Source organism: Cnephaeus nilssonii, assembly GCF_951640355.1.
Source record: "Cnephaeus nilssonii genome assembly, chromosome: 5".
Taxonomy (NCBI): Eukaryota; Metazoa; Chordata; class Mammalia; order Chiroptera; family Vespertilionidae; genus Cnephaeus; species Cnephaeus nilssonii.
In genome coordinates, this window is record NC_137076.1 from 8,350,276 (window position 1) to 8,366,577 (window position 16,302).

A 16,302-nucleotide genomic window follows, 5' to 3' on the forward strand; every position below is an offset into this window, starting at 1 on the left:
ACTTCTTGGACTTGTGTGTTGTTTTCCTTCACCAGGTTAGGGAAGTTTCATTTATTATTTTTTCAAGTAGGTTCTTTTGTTTGTTTGTTTGCTCTTTTCTCCTCCTGGTACTCCTGTGATATGGATGTTGTTACACTTCATGTTGTCCTAAAGGTTCCTTAAACTATCCTCACTTTTAAAAAAATTATTTTTGCTGCTCTAACTGGATGTTTTTTCTACCTTGTCTTCCAAATTGCTGATTTGATTCTCTGCTTCACCCAACCTACTTTTTATTCCTTCTAGTGTATCCTTCATTTCTGACTGGTTGTTTTTATGTTTTCTATTTTCTTTTTATACTGCTATAGTTCTCACCCATTTCCTTTTGAACTTTGTATCTGGTAAAATGCTTGCCTCCGTTTCACTTAGCTCTTTTTCTGTAGATTTCTCTTGTTCTTTCATTTGGGACATGTTTGTCTCCCCATTTTGGCTGCCTCTTTATGTTTATTTCTATGTATTAGGTAGATCTGCTATGACTCCCAGTCTTGGTAAGGTGGCCTTATGTAATAGGTATCCTATGGTACCCAGTGGCACAATCCCCTTGACCACCTGAGCTGGGCTCTCCCACAATGTCCCTTGTGTGGGCTATGTGGGCCCCCCTCTTCTAATTGAGTCTTGTTTGCAATTGGCTTGTTCATGTGTGAGGTCAACACTCAGGCTGCCTGTGTTTGAGGTAAAACCCTGACCACAGTGTATGACCTGCTGTGCAGGTACTGACTACGTGGAGTCTGGCACCTGCTGAGATCGCTCTTTCTATATGCCACTTGTTAAAGTGATTGGCTTCTGCTCTGAGGTCTGAAGCTGACTGGGTGTTTTGGTTCTGGGGCCTCTTGAGAGGGACTCTGTTTCAGGCCAATATGCTGCTGTGCATGGTCTTTTGCAACCTGTTTTGGAGCTGAAAAGTGATCCACAGTTAGTGGCTGCCTCTGCTGGACCTGGGTGTGTGGCAGGAGATCAAGCTGCACACGAAGACTGGCCTATCCCAGCACTGGGCCCCAGAACAGATCAGCAGAATTTCCAAGGAACCACAAGATCCACTTTTTTTTATTTTTATTTTTATTTTTTTAAGATCCACTTTTGCCTGCTTCCTCCTCCTGGCTGCCTGCGAAGCTCATTCAATGGAAGACCCTCTGGCAGTACTCAAATTGCATGAGGTATACTCTCAGTTAGTCACCAGGTAAAGGTGAGTGGTGTTCACAAGATCTATACAGGTTACAACTTGGTGGCAGTGCTGAGTCTGAGGCCACTCAGCAAATATCCCAGGGTATACCAAGTCCACCTGCTACCCCAGGGTGCTTGCACACATTTGTGGTTGGGCAAGGTCTCAGGGAGTCATTGGGATGAGGTCAGCAGAGTTTATTGGGCCCAGACAGACCAAGATTTGGGTATGTGAAGGGAGAGCTCTTCTCTGGTTGGGTGTGCAAGGGAAAAATGGGCCCTGTACTAGAGCTACACAACTTGGTCTGTTCCAGATTCTGCCAGGAGCCAATCTCAGCAGGGTGAGGATGCTGGGTATTAGGAGAGAGGGAGGTGTCAGTCAGGCTTAAGGGAAGGTTGGGAGAGTGGCCTCTACTCAAAAGCCACACAACTCAGTTTGTCCCAGATCCTGCCCAGACCTCAGCAGGGTGGAGCCACCAGGAGTTGAGTGGGAGGGCCTACTGGACCTCCCATTCAGGGGAGGTGCCACTGGTCAGGTTCACTGAAAAGTGGGAGGGGTGGCCTGTACCTGAAAGCCACATAATTCAATCACTCACACCCCCTGTGTCTGCCTGGAACTCTACACCCCGACCCAGGCAGCTGACTCCTCAGCAGGGCCCACGCTCTGCTTGGGTGGGAGGGACTCCAGAGGGTGGGACAACTTTCCCCAGGCTTTTGCCATATGGAGGGGCATGCTCCACCCAAGAAAGATGGTGTATGCAGTGTGGGAGATGAAGCATAGGAATCCTGGCGGCTGTATATTCAGCTCTCTTCCAGAGCTACAAACCCTAGTTTCTCTTCACACAACCCCTGGTTTTCTCTGCCCTCCCTCCACTGGAGCCCAAGGTGAGTAGCTACAAATGAAGTTTTGTGCATTGGCCCTTTAAGAGAGCCTTTGCATATCTAGCAGTCTCCTGTCTCTCCCTGGTAGACAGAATCCCCGCTAATTTTCACAGCTGGATGTTATGTATTTACCAGGTCTGGTGCTCTTAGGCTGGGGAACCTGGTGTGAGGTTGAAACTCCATGCTTCTCAGCAGGGGAAGCATGAGGGAGCAGGACCAACTCTTTTCATGGCTCTGCCCTTCCTACCAGTCTTGATGTGGCTTCTTCTGTAAATCCTTGGTTATAAGACTTCTATTCAGCTAGTCTTCAGTTGGTTATTCAGGTTGATTGCTCTATATATTAGTTGTAATTCCAGTTTGGTTCCATGAGGTGGTGAGTGTAACATCTACCTACTCTGCTGCCATCTTGGACCCTCCTCCACACATATTTTCAAATGTGTAAGTTTCATTCATTGACGGCACACCGGATGAGTTCTAGTTAATAAAACAACATGGTGCTGAACAGAGCTTGCTGCTAGTATTTAGAACCCAAAGTCTTCTACAACACTTTTCTACGTGCATCACAGAATGGATAGCATTTTGTTCACTAAAAGAACAGTGTGTTGAACAGTTTATGAGAAAACGGTTATATGAAGAAATTTAAAATTGTGTTAAAACACAGCATACTCTTGCCCTAATCGGGATGGCTCAGTGGATAGACCGTCGGCCTGCGGACTGAAGGGTCCCAGGTTCGATTCCGGTCAAGGGCATGTACCTTGGTTGCGGGCACATTCCCAGTAGGGAGTGTGCAGGAGGCAGCTGATCGATGTTTCTCTCTCATCGATGTTTCTAACTCTCTATCCCTCTCCCTTCCTCTCTGTAAAAAATCAATAAAATATATATTTTTAAAAGCCACGGGGCGGCGGGGGCCAGGGGAAGAGGGAGGGCCGGGGACAAAACACAGTATGCTCTCAAATTAATTGAACCCATACACAAGGCTTGCACTACACAAAGCTGAAACAAAATGCTTTAAAGCAGGCGTGTTTTTTTTTCACATAGTGTCCTTTCAATGAATGGAGCTTAGGTACCCATTTAAAAGTACATGCACGGAAATGTTTCACAAGGCTTGTCATGAAGGTAAATTTAACAAGACACTCGAAAAATTCTCACAGTGTTCTCTCTGTGAATGGGATGCATACAGGGTCTGTAATGAAGGAAGGAAAATGTTTTTGTTTGTTTTTTAAGGTTTCTAAAAATGTTTCTAACAGAATAGCTGAACGTGGTATTATTAGTGTTATTTTAAAGGATGATAAATTTAATACCTATTTTTAAACACATGTGCAGAAGTGTAGAACCAACCCCATCAAGTGAGTTTTTACAAAATTCTTGAAAATGGCTTGTCTAGGTAGTGTTTCTTCGGGGCATATACTAGTACTGAAATGTTTGGCAAAGATTGTAAAAAAAAATGTTTTTAGCAATAAGTATGTGGTATAGTGTTACACAGAACTTGTAATAAATGTCATTTTAACAAAACCTAGCAAATCTTATCTCAGCATGTTGTCTTCTTCGTAATTGGATTAAAACACATTTCAAAGCATGTAGTAAAATGTGTTTAAAAATTGAAATAAATAATTTCTAACATAATAGGTTTAGCCTTTTCTGGCATAACCATCATTGATACTTGCCTAGCAGAATAGTGGCATACTACATTCGGCATTGTCTTTATTTTAGTGATTTGTACTAAAACCAAATCTGAAATGCATGTAGTATTGTGTTTCAAAATGATTTGTAATTTCTGTGTTTAACAAGATACTTGGAAGATATTCAGCCCACTACATGCTACCTGCAAGTAATACAACATTTTCTGTAATAACTGTAGTAAAACATTTTGCAAGACTTGGTTTTTAAAAGCTACATGCAGACTCCATTCAGGACAGTGATGTTTTAGTAAATAAAACACACCATGTGTGCTTTCAATGAATGAAAGCCATGCACACTCTGGAACATATGTAGCAATGTGTTTGTACAGACTTGTAAAAATGGTTTTTCAAGAAGCTTCTAGCACACTTCTAATTGTGTTCTTTTAGCAAACTGAACTCAAACCAATATTTTAATGAGAAAGCTTTCTACACACTCGTTATCAAACATTTATAATGAATACTTACTATGCAGTCTGTATAGGTCATAGTAAAATGTTTGGCATGTCTGGTAATTAATTTGTTTTTAAGCTGTTCCTGGCACAGGCTACGTGGCACTGTGCTTGTTCAGTGAGTGCATGTATTAACATACGGGAGGCCCAGTGCACAAAATTCATGCAAGGGGCTCAGCCCTCGCAGCTCTGGATGCCTCGGCCGGCCCTCGCAGCCCAGGCTTTGTCTAGAAGGTCGTCTGGAAGGACATCCGGAAGGTCGTTCGGCTGTTCAGTCTAATTAGCATATTAGCTCTTTATTATATAGGATGGTCTGAGTTGTCATGAATCCTTTCTAAACAGCTCCTTGGGACTTGTCCCTATCCCAGTGTTTACTCGTTACATGGAACTGTGGTGTAGTAATGTGTTGAAAAGAAGCTACCAGCATGCTGGCTCACTAGTTACACGGTAAGACACAATCAGTGCATTTTAAAGACAAACTATGGATGCCCTGGCCGGTGTGGCTCAGTGGATAGAGTCTCTGCCTGCAGACTGAAGGGTCCCAGGTTCAATTCCAGTCAAGGGCATGTACCTTGGTTGCAGGTTCCTCCCTGGCCTGTGCCCTGGTCGGGGCTTCTGCAGGAGGCAACCGATCAATGTGTTTCTTTCACATCAGTGTTTCTCTCTGTCTTCCCTCTCTCTTCCACTCTCTCTAAAAATCAGTGGGAAAATGCCCACGGGTGAGGATTCAAAAACAAACAAACAACCTCTGGACAAACTGTTCAGCAGTGTTGTTTTAGTCATTCCATTACTACACGTCATGCCACACTGATTGCAATAGTTCCCCCATTTCAGCACGCAATGTTCTGTGTTTTCCTTTTACTGAGAGAACACACTATTGAAATCAGTGTGGCAATAGGGGGTCAAAACTATATTTATAACTGTAACAGGGAATAAAAACTTTATACTACTCTGACTAAATGGCATAGAATGAAATGTACAAAAAAAACAAAAAAAAAAACACACCGGATAAAAGGCACTCAGATACTGACAGTTTCCTTAGAAGCATATCGCAGGCGTCCGCAGTTGCAGTTACCGCTCGTACAAAAGGCACGACTTTGGTTGACGCAGCTGCCTAACTGCAGGGATCCGGCTGGCACTGACCAGCTCCAGGATGCTGACGCCACAATCCACACGGGGACCAGCAAGGACACTGCCTGCTCGTCACAGTCCTCCCCCTGACCGCGTTGTGATGCTTCCCCTCTCCCTCCCTGTGAAAGCCCCTGACTGCACGGAGAGGCCAAGATGGACTTTGAACAGGAGTCCCCCATGTTCCGGAGATGCCGGCACTCAAATAAAGCTCCTTCCTTTCTCACCAGCATCTGTCCCGCAAGTTTGGTTCCCGTGGTGGCAGGCAGTTGAGCAGTGACATAACTAGTAGGCCACACGCTACGTACATTACAGAATGCAGGCGTGGCGTTGACTGAGGAATCCTATGCTGAACAGAGTGTGCTCGAGTACTAGTATCGTCTTAGAGACATCACTCTAACCATTAATGAAAACAATTTACTGCATTCATCACTAAGTTCCATTCACCGGAAATCGCTGTGTTTGAACACATTGCGAGTGCCTTTTTAGTTAGTAGGTTTTTATTACCTCTGAGAGCATACACTTAACTATAATTATTACCTAATGAGCACGCGTTTTGGTTACTGAATGTACACTATGTTAAAACAGTGTCAAAACTTCCATTTGGTCTGTATTATTTACAAGTGTGCTCAAACTTCACTAAATTTGCATAATGAGTAGCTTAAGCATGATGGTTGAGGTTATGGTTAGAGTAATTTTTTAATTGGGTTTAGAATTATTCTTTGGTTCAGTGTTATGCTGAGAGTTAACGCTGAGGTGAGGGTTTGAGCTTTTAAAATGGGTTAAGGAGAGGAGAGAAGGTGGCAGCCGAATAGACAGACCTTTTACCTCCTCCCGGGGCCAAACTGGAAATAAAACTAAACTGAGGAACAGTCACCCGGAATTACCAACTGAGGTCCAGCTGGAGACTGGTCGGGAGGGCGAGGCCGCTAGAGAGGCTGACCGGCTCCCAGGGGCGGCAGGCCGAGCGTGAGGAGGGATCTCTCGACTACGGGAGGGTTATTTCCCTGAGAAGACTGAGGGCTAGAACCCAGGCTGAGCTCCACCGGCCAGAGCACCAGAGCCGAGACCAGCGACCCACATAGCATCCAGCCGGGAAAGGCAGCAGGGCTTCTGGCTAGCTGGGAGACGAGCTGTAGACTGGAGCCAGGTGTTTTAAACCCAGAACACAGGAGCTATGTTAGCAGGTGCCACCCAAGGCTTTGATCCAGAGAGGGGTGTGCCAGCTCCCGGTGCTAAGGAGCAGCTGGGGTGGGAAGCACTGGGGGTGGGGGGTGGTAATGGGGAAAAGCAGCAACCCAGAGTCCTGCATTCAGTCATGCCCCCCTCCCCACAAACCAAAAGGGCCATTTTCCTGAGAGGCACTAGCCCCTCAAAGAAGCCATAGCTCAGGAAAAGGGAAAAACCTTTCCCTAGGTGATACAGCCCACCTCACCCTCAGGAACCCTCACCGCCATACCCTCGTCTTGACCTTGGCAGGAGAGACAGCAGCAGAGGCCAAGCCTGTAGGTTTGAACAGTCTTAGGAAGCATCAGTGACTGGATTGGGGGTGAAGCCATCCACCCCCCTATCCCAGGAACCTGAGTGGTGCTTCCCCAACGGGAGAGCTGATAGAAACTACCGGTATCCAGCTGACCCCTCTGGATTGCATACGAGGATCTGCCCAGCCAAGACACCCACCACTTCCCCTGAAATCTGAACAGCACCTCCCCCTCACAGGAATTCCAAAGGTCTACACTGGAATTCTGCCTAAAGCCCTTTCAGAAACAGACGGGAGCAATTAAGACTGACAGCTGGCTGGCAGGTGAAGGCCGGCAGAGGTGGAGCCTGGGGAACCTGGGGAAGTTTTCTGACCCAGCTGTTGGCCCATGCTGCTAACAACCCAGCCTTAGAGGGCAGCTTGGCCCCTCCCATGCACAGCCAACTCCTGTGGAAATGGATAGAACTGTGGAATGCTTGGAGCTTCAAACAGATTGCTGAACACCACAGGAGGACAGTTTCTGACAGTGGTTAGCACCTAAGTTCCTCCCGGGAAGCCCAGAATTGGCAGACGGGTCAGCCACAGTCATCAGAGAAGCAAGATCCAAAGAGAGCTCCCAGGAGGCACTAAACTCTGATGAGATGAATGCCACTTCACCTTTTTCTCTCTCTCTTTTTTTTTTAATTTCTTTATCTGTATGCTTTACTGATTTGTTATTATTTTAGTCTCTATTGTTTCCTTTGTATATCTAATTTTTCTTTTCATTTTCCTACTCTATTTTTTCCTTTTTCTCCTGCTTTCTCATCTTTTTTTTCTTTTCTTATTTTGTTCTATCTGACTTTGCTCTAATTTCCTTTTAAATTATTTTCTTCCTCTTTCCTTTTATACTATTTTCCTTCCCCTATTCTTTATTCTTCCTTTTATATTACATCTCTTTCCCTTCATATTCCTTTTATTTTCCCTTTTTTTCTCCTTGTATTTTTTCTTTCTTCTATCATTCTTGCTCTCCATTCTCTTTCATAATTATCTCTTCTTTTGTGTTTGCTTTTGATGTGGTAGGAGCCTTGTGTATGTTTTTGTTTTATTGTGGATTTGTTGTTGTTGCATTCTGTTCTGTTCTGTCAGCAGCTCCACAATAGCTCACATGATGTTGTCTGGGGTGAGTCTCATAGTCAACCAGCCTGAGAGGAGAATCTATCCACAAATGGGACAATGACATTCAAGATGCAATTACCACAGGAGAACCCAATAACACAAACAAGGGACATTCCGAGAGCACCCAGCTCAGGAGATCTAAGAGACTGTACCACTGGGTCCCACAAAACACCTACTACATAAGACCACCCCACAAAGTCTGGGAGGCATAGCAGTTGGATCTAATACAAGAAACAAATACAAATGTGGCAGCAAAAGTGGGGAGACCAAAAAAAAAAAAAAAAAAAAAAAAAACCCAAGTGAGAGAAAAGGAGGAATCACAAGAAAAGGGACTAAACGAAGTGGAGGCAAGAAAATGTCAGAGAAAGAATTCAGAGTAATGGTTATAAGGGTGCTCAAAAACCTCAGAACTACAAGCATCTTAATGAGAAGTTTATGTAACTTAATGAGAACTATGCCAACATAAAAAAAGAGATAAAAATCATGAATAAGAATCAAGTGGAAATGAGCAATTACATAGCTGAAATAAAAATACCCTAGAAAGAATCACAGTCGATTAGGAGAAGCAGAGGACCAAATCAGGAATTAGAAGACAAGGTAGGAAAAAACACCCATTAGAGCAGCAATTGGAAAAAAAATATATATTAAAAAGCAGGAGAGTTTAAGGGAGCCTTGGGACAACATGAAACATAACAACATCCGCATAATAGGAGTCCCAGAAGGAGAAGGAGAATGTGAGCAAGGAATAGAGAACCTATTTGAAGAAATAATGACAGAAAATTTCCCAACCCTGGTTAAGGAAAAAAACCACTCAAGTCCAGGAAACACGGAGAGTCCCAAACAAGAGGAACCCAAAGAGGCCCACAACAACACACATCATAATTAAAATGCCAAGGGTTAAAGACAAAGAGAGAATCTTAAAAGCAGCAAGAGAAAAGCAGTTAGTTACTTACAAGGGAGCACCCTTATGACTGTCAGCTGATTTTCTCAACAGAAACTTTGCAGGCTATAGGAGAGTGGCAAGAAATATTCAAAGTGATGAATAGCAAGAACCTACAACCAAGATTACTCTACCCAGCAAAGCTCTCATTTAGAATTGAAGGTGCGACCAAGAGCTTCACAGACAAGAAAAAGCTAAAGGGGCTCATCACTGCCAAACCAGTATTATATGAAATGTTCAAGGGTATTCTTTAAGAAGAGGAGGAAGAAGAAAAAGACAAAGATTAAAAAAAATATGAACAATAAAAAGGCAACAAATACATATCTATCAACAATTGAATCTAAATCAAAATAAGTGAATAAAAAATCTAATGAACAAAATAAACTGGTGAAAAAAATAGAATCAGAGGCATGGAAATGGAACAAAATGATGATTCACAGAGGGAATGGGCTGGGGGGTGGGAAGAGATTTTAAAAAGATCGTATATGCATATATGCATTACCTATGGACACAGACAATAGGGTAGTGAAGGCCTAGGGCAGGGAGGGAACCAGGTGAAGGGGGCAATGGGGGAAGAGGGGAAAGAGGGACATCTGTAATACTCTCAACAATAAAGATTAAGAAAATACACGAGCTCCAATAAAATTAATCATTCCTTCATCAAAAAACAACGGGAAGAGGCCTACAGGACTCAGTTCCTGGCTTTTAAGACCCTCCATATGAAGATCTCAACCCATCTAATGGCTGAAGTCTGGTCGTATATCTCTTTTGGTCCAAATTCGTTGAGGTTCCACTACTGCCTTCTGCTTCTTCGTGGCCAGCTGCGGCAGCTCTTCCCTCCTTCCACCCCCGCCCATGCTGTTGTCCTCAGGCACAACAGAGGCGTGCAGCACACTGCTGGGCAGCTGGGCGCCTCGCCAGCCATCTTTATCACCGAGTCCTCATCAGTGAAGTCCCCTGTGGCACTGTCGGGTGGGTAGGGAGTTGAAGATTTCCTCCCGGGTGCAGCCAGACTCCTCTTCCAGAGCTTCCAGAACCTCAAGCGGCTTCATGGGCTTCAGCTTTGGGCTGGCACCTCGCCCAGCAGCGAGGCCGCTGCAATGACAGGAAGCAATGGGAGAGGCCGTGTAGAGACAGAGTTTCAGCAGAAAACCCTGAGAATGCACTGCCTCCGAGACAGTCACTCCCACTGCACAGCACCTGGGCTTAAATAGCATCTCGAATGCTACCAGGCACAGGGTCAGGTAAGTGAATTTTCCATACAAACTCAGATTAAAACTATTTTAATAATGGAAAGCATTCTAAAGAGGCATTCCAGACTTCTTTCCTTCTTAAATAAGGTGTCCATAGTAAAGGATGCCCTCTAGTAGTGAGTCCGGGTGTCACTGGACAGCTGAAGTGAGACCCACTCGTGTCCCTTGACTCAGCAGCCCCAGCAGCTATGCTTCATCCTCTTGTCTTACGTGGCTTTTCCCTTTTTCTTACTCATTTGGCAAATACAAGTTTCCTCACTTCCCAGATTCTCAAAATCTCGCTACTTGAACTCTCACTACCCAAGCATAGGACCTGGACAGACTCAGACGGATCTTCATATGGCTACTCAATACCAGAGATATCACTACACACTCACTGCAGTGCAGAACCCAATACATTTAGAACACATGGAAACACTGTTCTCCAACTCCCCGTTGGCAGGCAGGAGCCACTGTGTCATGAGCAGGCACTGCCCAGAGGCAATGGGCACACAAGTCCCCTGAGCAGGACTTGTTCTAATTTGAGGAGACAGATGACAGATCAACCAGCAAGTAGCCCTACTGAGTGGCATCAGGTAGTGATGAGGGCCATCCTGGATGAGGACAGAGAACAGCAAAGGAGTAGGACTGGGGGTGCTCCTTTGGGCAGATGGTTTATGGAGGCTCACGGGGAGGATAGCCTGAACGTGAGCAAGTGAACCTCGCAGACACCGGGGAACAGGCTACAGATGCAGAGAGGGGAGGAGAGCAGCGCAGAGCTGGCTGGGACCTGAGGCCCTGCTCAGCACTTCTGGTTGTGTTCAGCTGTCACAGGAGGTGAAGCAGGGTAGTAAGGGCTCAGACACATCCCTCCGGCTGTGAGGACAGACTGGATGGGGAGGGTGGGCACTGCCACTGCCCTGTGCCCCTTCCTGAGCTCCATGTGTACATGCAAGAGCCCCGCCCCAGAGGGAGGGCGCGAGTTTTACCACAGCAGCTATTCCTCTGTAGACCTGGAGTTCAGGTGGCATTGAAGATTCACTACAACCTCACTTCCCAGACACTGACTCTGCCAACCCCCATGTTGGAGGCAGGGACGAGGTCTGACCTCCAGGGCAGTAAGGTGTTCTTCAAGAACTGTGTGGGCCAAGTTCTCAGGGGCCAGGGGCCATCTCCATGCCTTCTCCAGCCTCACGCAGTCTGTAGGAACAGATTCCGGCCTACCCAACCGGGGGCTCTGCCAGTCTCAGTGACTGAGCTGCAGCTCACCCCCAAGGCCTTCAAACAACTTCTGCCCATGTTTGGTCTAACTCTTGGAGTGGGAAAGGCTTCAGGGACTGAGGTGGCCACAGGGGCAGCCATCTTCTGTCTTAAAAGTAAATCAGCCGAAGCCGGTTTGGCTCAGCGGATAGAGCGTCGGTCTGCGGACTGGGGGGTCCCAGGTTCAATTCCGGTCAAGGGCATATACATTGGTTGTGGGCACATCCCCGGTGGGGGTTGTGCAGGAAGCAGCTGGTCGATGGTTCTCTCTCATCGATGTTTCTAGCTCTCTATCCCTCTACCTTCCTCTCTGTAAAAAATCAATAAAATATATTTAAAAAAAAAAGTAAATCACATTTTTTAATCAAGTGTAGACATTGGAATGACACAGCTGTACCTGTACCACATACACTCCCTTGCCTGCCTCTTTGCTCTAATCTTTTCTCTTCTCTCCTTGCTCTTCCTACTTTTTGCTTCTTAGACACCAGGTGCTTAGTGAGGCCAACAGGATGAAAGGCTAAAACATTATGAGCTTGGCCTTTCAAAAACAGAGGGGTAACTACTTGTATAAAGTCTTCCATCAAACAGCACTCCTACCGGGAAGCTGAAGCCACGGTGAACGGGGAACACGGGTTTGTCTTTAAGGGCGGAGTCTAAGAATCCGTAGGACAACAGAAGTTGATATTTAAAAATGAGCCCAGCCAGAGTGGCTCGGTGGTTGAGCATCGACCTATGAACCAGGAAGTCATGGTTCTATTCCCAGTCAGGGCACATGCCCAAGTTGCAGGTTCAATCCCCCGTAGGGGATGTGCAGGAGGCAGCTGATCAATGATTCTTTGTCATCATTGGTGTTTCTATCTCTCTCTCCCACTCCCTTCCTCTCTGAAATCAATAAAAATATATTTAATTTAAAAACGTACCTTAATTAACAAAATATTAAGATCTCTACCGCTTAAGGGAAAAATATCTCTAGCTTCGAGTTCATGACCAGCCAGAGGGAAATGGATTGAGAATAAACAGGAAATGGTGCCTAGTTGGCTAGTCAGAAAGAAAAAGAACAGCTCACACATCACCGCAAAATACACTCTATGGTAGGGTTTCCTACCTTCAGAGACGTTGGAATTTGGGGCTAGATGAGTCCTTGAGGGAGTTGAGGGAGGCTGTTCTGTGTATTATGGGATGTTTAACAGCTTCCTAGGCCTCTATCCACTAAATAGCAGTAGAATATTCCCCCCACTAATTGTGAAAATGAAAAAAAAATGTTCCCAGGCATTGCCAACTGTCCTCTGGGGGCAAAATATGCCCTGATTGACAGCTACTGCTCTCAATCGCGCTTCCAATACAACTCCCAGTAAAAAGGAAAGTGTCCTGCATCCACGCTGTCCAGCATGGAAGCCATGAGCCACACCTGGTTATAAATTAAACATTTAATGTATGGCTAGTGTGACTGAGAAACGGAATTTATAATTTAATGTAATTTTAACTTAAATACTCATATGTGGCTGTTGACTACTGTATTATACAGTGAAGCCCCAGGTGTATTAAGAACTAATTGTGAAAAAGCAAAACTGTTAAATTTTTAAACATGTGGTCATAGAATAGGGTCTTATAGAAAACCCAAACATTTGAAGATGGATAAATTTATTTTTTTAAATACATTTTATTGATTTTTTTACTGAGAGGAAGGGAGAGGGATAGAGAGTTAGAAACATCAATGAGAGAGAAACATCGATCAGCTGCCTCCTGCAACACCCTCTACTGGGGATGTGCCCGCAAATGTCCCATGGGACATTTGCTAAGGGCGGAGATGGATAAATTTAGTAACAGCAAACTTCGAGCAACCTGTGGTACACAGTCTCTAAGATGTCCCCGAGTGATCCCTACCTCCATGTGTTCACTCCCTGAGATTAGGCTACAAATAGACTGGGACTTCCATCTTGTGCACGCTACCCTCCCATGCTCTCACTCACTGACTCGGTAGGAGGCCAGCTATAATGTTCTCAGCTCTCCCAGGGAAAAGCCCGCGGGCCAAGGAACTGAGGGAGGTCCCCGGCCAGGAGCCAGAGGGCACTGGGCCCTCCGTCCATTAGCCCACCATGAACTGAACCCTGAGGAACAGATCCCGCCCTGTCCACCCCCCAGAAGAACACAGTCCCTACTGACAGTTTCACCACAACATCAAGAGACAGTAAGCCGTACCATCTCACACCTGTCAGAATGGCTATCATCAACACATCAACAAACGACAAGTGCTGGCGAGGATGCGGAGAAAAAGGAACCCTCCTGCACTGCTGGTGGGAATGCAGACTGGTGCAGCCACTGTGGAGACCAGTATAGAGTTTCCTCAAGGAACTCCCATTTGACCCAGTAATCCCACTTCTAGGAATATATCCCAAGAAAACAGAAACACCCATCAGAAAGGATATATGCACTCCTATGTTCATGGCATCACTGATAAAGGTTTAATCTCCAACATCTACAGGCAGCTTATACAACTTAATAAAAGGAAGATAAATGATCCAATAAAAAAAATGGGCAACGGACCTAAATAGAATCTTTTCCAAAGAAGACAGAAGGAAGGCCAAGAGACACATGAAAACATGCTCAACGTCACTAATTATCCGAGAGATGCAAATCAAAACAACAATGCGGTACCATCTCACACCTGTCAGAATGGCTATCATCAACAAATCAACAAACGACAAGTGTTGGCGAGGATGCGGAGAAAAAGGAACCCTCGTGCACTGCTGGTGGGAATGCAGACTGGTGCAGCCACTGTGGAGAACAGTATGAAGTTTCCTCAAAAAACTGAAAATGGAACTCCCATTTGACCCAGTAATCCCACTCCTAGGAATATATCCTAAGAAACTGGGAACACCAATAAGAAAGGATATATGCACCCATATGTTCATAGCAGCACAATTTACAATAGCTAAGATCTGGAAACAGCCTAGGTGCCCATCAGCAGATGACTGGATCAGAAAACTGTGGTACATCTACACAATGGAATATTATGCTGCCATAAAAAAGAAGGAATTCTTACCATTTGCAGCAACCTGGATGAAATTGGAGAACATTATGTTGAGTGAAATAAGCCAGTCAATGAAAGAAAAATACCACATGATCTCACTCATTTATGGATAATAAAGAACATTATAAACTTGAACAAAAAGATAGATACAGAGGCAGTAAAGCATCAAACAGTCTGTCAAATTACAGCAGGAAGGTTAGGGACAGGTGGGGAAGATAGATCAATCAAAGGACTTGTATGCATGCATATAAACATAACCAATGGAAGCAAAACTCTGGGGGGTGAGGGCATGTATGGGAGTGGGGTGGGGGGGCAATGGTAAGATATGTACACATATAATACCTTAATAAAAAAAATGGAAAAAAAAAGAAAAGAAAGAAATAATACAACATCTGAAAAAGAAGAGTACCTTAGAAGAAATCAACATCAGGTTAGAGGAGGCAGAGAACTAAATCAGCGATTTGGAAGGCAAAGTACCAGAAAACGCCCAAGCAGAGCAACAAAAAGAAAAAAATTTAATGAGTATAGTCTAAGAGACCTTTGGGACAACATCAAGCTGACAACACCCACTTCACAGAGATGCCAGGAAGAGAAGACAGACAGCAGGAAATTGAGGACCTACTTAAAGAAATAAAGAGGTACTCTCTTTGTGGGCAACCTAGAAAGCAAAGTGACCGAGGAGCTCCTTTTCGAGCCTTTCCACCAGGCTGGGCCAGTAAGAGAAGTGAAAATCCCAAAAGATAAGGATGGTAAGCCAAAGCGGTTTGCATTTATGAATTCCAAACAGGAAGTGTCTGTTCCTTAGGCCATGAATCTACTTAATGGAATAAAACTTTTTGGAAGGCCCATCAGCTTTCAGTTTAGACCAGGAAGCAGCATGCCTCGCAGGAGGTTGATTTGTCATAGTCCCAGCATCATGTTGGAAATTCAAGCCCTGCCGCTCCATCACCTCACAGACATGAAAGGACTGTGGATAACATGACTCCATCACCACAGGTCGTTCAGAGATCTTTCCCTTCTCCAGAAAATATTCAGAAACAAGCAGTGATGAGCAGCGTTTTGAGACAGAGGTCATATGGCGGGAAATTGGGTTCTCCACATCTTGATCGATCAGGATTTTCCCCATCAGTTCAGTCACATACTCATAGTTACAACCAGTCTCCAAGCTCCCGATGGCATCAAGATACACCATCATCACTGCGTAAAGCCAGGCAGAGTCCTCATCCCTCCCTAGTAGACAGACACTACAGTCTGAGCAGCATTACAGAGGACACGGAGGTGATGGCTTCTGTGCAGACAGGAATCGCGATGGCTGGAGCCAGGACCACGATAGCGGAAGAGACAGCAGGAGAGCTGGGAAGTGGCATTCCTCTCGGAGCTAACAAGTGTCCAAAGGACATGGTTTTTATGGGGTCATCCTAGGCCCTTTGGACTAAGTTGGTCTGGCAATGTTTTGTTAAAACTGTACAGAGCAGTTTTATAAGTTGCCACATTTCTTTATAAAACTTTTTAAACATATAGCTATAGTCTGATACAGAAATGAGAAGACTTGTGATTACAGTTTTTACATTGATAGCCTTTCACCTCAGGGTTTCATGAAGAGGAAAGGGTTTTATGCAAAAGAAAGTCCCACAATTCCTAATCGTTTTAGAAATTGAGGAAGGCACGTGTTATATGTATTGGTTGTATCATAAAGCAAATACTTTAATGATCTATTATCTATTGTATTGCAAGAACCTGCTTATTAGTGAATCACATCTTGTGTCTATAATATAAAAATTCAAGTTGGTAGTCTAAAATACAGTAGTATTTTGTTAACAAATGAGAAAATGGAATTTCAATGATTGGTTTTACTAACATTTGAGAAAGATT

The 16,302-nt window shown here is 44.7% G+C and overlaps 1 pseudogene across 1 annotated transcript; it reads left to right on the top strand.

Annotated features, from left to right (window-relative positions):
- Positions 1-13,206: 13,206 nt before the first annotated feature.
- Positions 13,207-15,852, top strand: LOC307100315 (RNA-binding protein 7-like; annotated as a pseudogene). Its single transcript has 2 exons — positions 13,207-13,246; positions 15,069-15,852. The product of its transcript is annotated as an RNA-binding protein 7-like (transcript).
- Positions 15,853-16,302: the final 450 nt, after the last annotated feature.